Source organism: Engystomops pustulosus, chromosome 4, assembly GCF_040894005.1.
Source record: "Engystomops pustulosus chromosome 4, aEngPut4.maternal, whole genome shotgun sequence".
NCBI classification, from domain to species: Eukaryota; Metazoa; Chordata; class Amphibia; order Anura; family Leptodactylidae; genus Engystomops; species Engystomops pustulosus.
In genome coordinates this window covers 203,451,900-203,458,497 of record NC_092414.1, presented here as the reverse complement: position 1 = coordinate 203,458,497, position 6,598 = coordinate 203,451,900, and the positions used below count along the sequence as shown (strand labels likewise).

The following is a 6,598-nucleotide window of genomic DNA, read 5'->3' as shown; positions in this document are numbered from 1 at the left end:
CAGCAACATCAGCTATAGCAGCTGCTATGGGGCCCGGAGTGTCAGGGGGCCCCGACATCTGACCTGGCACACTAAAGAATGGAAGACTGCCTGGCCGTCACTACTTGAGACTCTACTTGAAGCTCTGGGACCTCAGGAGTAATCTGTACTGGGATGCCCACCTATCATACTGGTATCATACAGCCTTTGGCAATGGCAGAAACCTCAACTGTGCGTTTCGGGCGGCAGGGGGCGCATGGCCATCCGAAATGTAAATTTAGTTTGAAACTCTTCACTACAATGTGAAGGGCCGTGAAGTAGGAGAAGATCTCATCGTCTCCCTCCTCTTCCTCCTCCCGTCGGTCCTGCTGGAGGGGAGCAATGTTCCCTATTGGGTTTAGCAACTGAACAGTCAAACTGGCAAATTGATGCCACTAGAAACTAGCCATTGGCTATCATTGGCCAGGGGGGGACTGTATATACATAGGTGTGTGTATATATATATATATATGTGTGTGAAGGAGTCTGAAGGTGTGTAATCATTAGCCCCAAATCGCATAGAGAAGGGGCTGGGGACTGTAGGGGATTTACGGTGATGGTGCAGGAGGTGGGTAAAAGGCGATTGGCCCCTTCTTTAGGCGGTCCCAAAAAGGTGCTTGATTAGACGGGCTTATTGGGGCCCGCCCTGTGGTTTTAAAAGCTATGGGGGGAAGGGGGAGGGGCCTCTTTCCTTCTGCCCTCAGGACCGAGCGGTGTGAAGTCGCCCACCCACCCTGCCCTCAGGTTAATTTTCGTTTACAGGTGGTTTTCGGGTTTCTGGCTGTTCTTTCTGTCTTCCCTTCAGATGTCACAGCATTGGCGGATTTTCACATGCCCGAAGGTGAGATGCAGGTGCCCACATGACGTCTGACGCCATTCGGGTGAAAGGTTTTTGCTCAGAAGAAGCGAAGGGCCCGGATGGGCATGAATTTTGTTCCAACTATTTTGCATTTTTTCTATTGGTTATTTAATTAATTAATTGTTTCTCTGAAAATAAATGCTGTGGCCCGCCCCCCACATACCCACAACAAGAAACACGTTGAGGTGTCCATTGATGGCTGGTTTTGTTTTGCGAGGATTTAAAATTCCGGGTCAAGAGCCTATATAATTTGGGGTTAGTTTACAAGTCCCTGCAGTCACTACAAGGCTTCTTGCACATGTACGTGCACTACCCCCTGGGACCTGGTAGTACATGTTCAGCTGGAGAGGCGCAGGGATGAGTGTGCGCACCCCTCCTTTCACCATGGGGACCGGTGACGATATGGTACAGTGACACAAGACAGTATACACGTGTGCGTGCAATGTGTGCGGACAAATATACGACCCCCACCACGTTCGTGTGCAAGGGGCCTCAGTGAGTGATACTGTAGTTGTATGGCCTTGTTTACACTCCTGTCAGGGTAACTATCACCATGGCAGCGGTGTGGACCCTCACAGTATAGGCCTAACAGACTCCACTGACTTACAATGGTGTGCATCTGGGGCTATTGTTTTGATAGGATTGTGCCACCCTATCCTTGAATGTTCACTGCAGGGATATATATATATCGTGACTGGTGTTTGTCACACAGGTCCTCATATCATGGTACCACAGTGCAGCCTGTGCCTATTTTATGACCATCATTAATTAGGTGCACAACCTCGATACATTTCATTCCATTAAGTGACTGGAGTCCATTACAGTACACTTTTACATCAGAAAACTGGCACAAATGTTAGTAAAGAAGAGGACGGACCCACGAAGTTGGGGAAGGCCGGCATGACGCGGTCGAGGGGAGGGAGCGATACGAAAGGGGGAGGGGTTAGGTAGTGGCGCTAGTTGCCAAGGGGACTAGGTAAAACGGGCTGCACGAAGAGGCGGAGCAGCCATTTTAAGCCATCGGCTGAAGATTGAACAGCATGGCTGACCTTTGCGGAGATTTTAGCACAGCTACGGGCGATGGCGGCTTCGGGCGGACCGGAGTTAAGGCAGAAGGTTATGGAGGCCCTTGAGCCAGTGAGCAGTGAAGGAGACGGGGGAGTGAGGCGGTCCCAGAGGACTCGACCGCCCATTCGAGTGAGCCCGGAGCCTACTCCCCACACCCGCCACAGGGTAAGGGGCCCCTCCAGGGACAATGTTAGTAGGGTGACTTACAATTCTATTTATGCAAAGCCTGGAGTAGAAAATGATGCAAATAAATGCCTTGCGCCATTATGTAAGACCAAAAGGCACTGACGGTTATGGTGGGATGTAAGGGGCACTTCATCTGCCCCTGGTTGAGGGCTGCCTCGGGCTTCAGGGCCTGGTGGTTGAGGGGTTCTGCACTCTCTATGGCTACTCCTCCGTTACTCCATGTCATAACATTAAAAATATTCTACTTGTGGATCTCATAGAACAAAACAACATGACTGGTCTCACGACTTATCAGGAGGAAGCAGGCACAAGAGCTGGAGACTACACCGCATCATGGGGTTATCGGTTGTGAACGTTCACCACAGCCATGAAATGTCCACACACTGAAAGACTTACAATAACATAGACATTAACGGGAAAAACCACAGACTTTCACCTTCTCTTTAGAAGCAGCTGGTTGAATGACAAAAAAAGTGATTTCCTGGAATTACTAATGATATTCTATTGAAGGGACAGGCTATACCTAGGTGATTGTTAAGGGGCCCTGCGAAGTAATCCAAGGGTTCCATACCCCCTCAAACAGCTGGAAGGTGTCAGTCCTGGTCACCTCAATTCGCTCAAACAACATCAGTAGGTTAGTTCTATTTTTGACAGCTGTAAAAGACAGATCGTTTTTAACACGTTCCCTGCCATCTTTATAAATCAAATAATAACTTGATGTCACCGGCCGGATTGTAATTCCACGGCCTGGAGGAGGAGGCTTGCAGCGGGGGCGTGCATAAATTAAAAGCTGCGGAAGCCTAGAGGCGCTCGGCGTCGTCAGCCTGAGCGCCTCCGGCTGTTTTACAAAGTTACTATTTCATTGACCCCCTTACCGACATATTGACGTAATACTACGTCACATGCCGGGTGCATGGAGAGGACTCACGGGCTGAGCCGCATATTGCAGCAAAGGCTTATCGGTAACACCCGCGCCAGCACCGATCGTGGGTGTATGTATTCCTGCCGATCACCGCCGGCGGCTTCAAAAAGATGATGGTGTATGGGCCATGACAGCCTCGGGTCTTCCAGCACATTGTAATGAATGAATGCCATACTGTAGTATGGCAGTATATGATAGGATTGATCAGCATACCTAGGGTTAAAGTACCCTAGGGAGTCTGAAAAATAGTAAAAATGAAAATAAAAAAAAGTTTAAAAGAATAAATTATAATTAAAAAAAAAACATAAAAACTCGTGGGTGATGGGTTCAATGGGAGACATGGTAATGGACGTGAGAACAACTAGTAAATCCCAGGGAGAGACTGTACATCTCCTAACTGGCATATTACAGGAAATAGTTCTAATAATCTATGGATGGTTGGTAAGTAGAGATGAGCGAGCATACTCGTCTGAGCTTGAGTACTCGAAACGGCTTGATGCTCAGATGAGTATTTCGCCAGCTCGAGATCGAGCATTTACTTAAGAAAACACAGTGAAGAACAGTGAAGAATACAATGAAAACAGTATCGAATAACGAACCCCATTGAAGTCAATGATAGACTTGAGCATTTTTCACTGAAAGAACACATTAAAAACACACTGAAGAAGAACACATTGCAGATGTTTGCAGATGTTTTCACTGAAAGAACACAATGAAGAACACAGTGAAGAACACATTGCAGATGTTTCCATACATCTGCAATGTGTTCTTCACACATATTGTTCTTCACATACTATTGTTAAGAACACTGTTCGACATGCGTGTCTTCAGATAAGTTAGCAGATGTACGGAACATCTGCAATGTGTTCTTCACTGTGTTCTTCACAGTGCAAACATCTGCAATGTGTTCTTCAGTGTTCTTCTTTCAATGTGTTCTTTCAGTGAAAAATGCTCGAGTCTCCCATTGACTTCAATGGGGTTCGTTATTCGAGACGAGCACTCGAGCATCGGGAAAAGTTCGTCTCGAGTAACGAGCACCCGAGCATTTTAGTGCTCACTCAACTCTATTGGTAAGGAACTTGTCAAACAGTCTAGAAACCTGAACCTTCAATGTGGCAGGAATAAGACTTTCTAACCCTTTCTGGAGGAAATCCAGGATCTTAGCCATGTGTGTGTGATCTTGTATCTACTTTACAATTTGCTGAGCCTTCTTGGATTTTTGCCCAGAAATAGATCTAGATGTTACTAGCTTCTTCTGAACAGTATCTATTACTTCCCTTCCTAGAGTATTACCCTCCCAAAAGCCAGATAAGGGTGGCTGTCTTCTGGATGGTACGCTGGGCTCTGACTCAGTGCCCAGTAAATCTGGCAACCTCTCAAAACTGAGAGCCATGTCCTCCTGGTGCAGAAGAGAGCAATTAGAATTATCTTGGTCTTGTCTGATCTTTTGTATCAACTTCAGGAGCAGAAAGAGAGGGGGAAACACATTCCCGAATTTGATGTTGCAAATATAGGATAGAGCATCCAACTTCCATGGATTGTCTCGAGGATTCAGGGAGCAGAATATTTGTCTCTCTGTAGGCAATGAGGTCCATGTCTGGTAGGCAACATAACCTGACAATCTTCCTAAAAAATGGGTGGCACGGTGGCTGAGTGAGTAGCACTTCTGCCTTGCAGCGCTGGGGTCCTGGGCTCGAATCCCACTCAGGTCAACATCTGCAAGAGTTTGTATGTTCTCTCCGTGTTTGCGTGGGTTTCCTCCGGGTCCTCCGGTTTACTCCCACACTCCAAATAACATACTGTTAGGTTGATTAGATTGACTCCCATGAGGACAGGGACCAATTTGACATGCGTTGTGCAGCGCTGCATAATCTGTACGCGCTATATAAATAAAGAATTATTATTTATTATAAAGATTTTCTTCTTGAGTTCCCACACTCCCTGGTTCAGCTGGTACTGACTTAGGAAATCTGCATTTACATTTTCTATTCTTTTTCTGTGTACGGCTGCTAAAGACTTTGGACTTTCAATGGCTATAAAGGAGATCTCGAAAGTTCAATCCACCAGTGGAGGACCAGCTGTCCCATTGTCTGACATAATCCTTAATTCTGTAACTTTTAATAATGGTAGTATAGACTTTAAAGGGAACCTGTCATCAGCAATTGGCCTAATAAACCACTTCCAGTATATGGTCAAACAGCGTAATATTGTCTAGTTTTTGTTTCTTTAATGGTCCAATGTGGTGGCCTCATCTAGAAAATCAATTTTGAAGTGAGAAGTAAATTGGTTGTATAAAGTCAAGGAGGCGGAGAGTTTAACAATGAAATCAATGTGGAGAGCTCTGAACGCCTCCTCCTCTGACTGACATCATGCATCGGACTTCAGAAGAACTAGTTAGAGATCTCTCTGGATACAGGACCATCAGGGGGTCCTGATCTAGTTGTCTAGATGAGGAATAAAAGGTCCCCTGTCGTTTCTTATAAATGAGGCCATCAACTTTGTAAAAAAAACCTCTGGGAGCAAACGCTATTTTGAAAGGAAGGACCTTCAACTGCCGATGTCACAATGTCCCCTCGAAATACATAAATATCTGAGAGTGGCGGTGTGACTGTACGTGAATTGTACATGATAATAGGCACCTGACAGGTCTATAGATGCCATATGACAGTCCTGGTATAGCAGATTTATGGTCGATTTTATTGTCTCCATTTTGAACTTTTCTACTATTAGATATTTGTTCAAAGTCCTTAAGATTTATTATTGTTTGGAATGGAGTTGAAAAAAAAAAAAACTCTTGACCTCCTATAACGGAACCTCTACCAACACCTATTTACCCTAGAAGACTCAGAATTTTTCTTTCCATGGTTTGCTTTGCCAGGCTGCTTGACACAACTTGAAATGAGGTGGAGGTAGGTAGCAATGTTAGACCTTCCTTAATGATATCCAATACCCAACTGGGGGGGGGGGGTTCTAAAGGGCTGGTTTAACATGAAACTTCTAGTTCTTTATTCTCTCTAGCCTTCTGTACTGGGAGAAACCTATAGGGTGTACGAAAGGGAACACTAGGAAAGCCCTTCTCTCTATCTGAGCACACAGGACACCATTACATGCCCCACTTCTGGGAAGTTGTGACTGCAGAGTTGGCTCATACAAGGTTCCCATTGAAAGGCATACTAGTCCAGTAACAGAAATGTTGTTTAGTAAAGATTTCCAATTGTTTGCATATGGAAGGCAGGAACAAATGTTTCTCTAATCTCATTGCTGATGTCTTCTGTCCTCAGCTGCTCCAGCTCAGCACACTGTCAGAACTTCTGCTTGTATAGAGGTGGCCACACTTGCTAACGATCAACTAGATAGGGAGATTTGAGTAGCAACATCCAGCTTCATTCCTTTAGAAAAAGAAGTGTGTTTCCAAGTAATTTTTCACACATTGGGGGAGATGCGTCAGAAAATAGTCAGTGCACAGGAAAATTCAATATTGTGGCGCAGCACCTGATTGGAGGTGCAAAGTACAACTCCCAGTCTTATAGTGCACCAGCACCGCA

At 45.6% G+C, this 6,598-nt stretch overlaps 1 protein-coding gene across 3 annotated transcripts in view; it reads right to left on the bottom strand.

The window, feature by feature from the left end:
• Nucleotides 1–6,598, bottom strand: part of PDE4A (phosphodiesterase 4A) — an 873,456-nt gene that overhangs the window by 674,916 nt on the left and 191,942 nt on the right. The window lies entirely within an intron of this gene.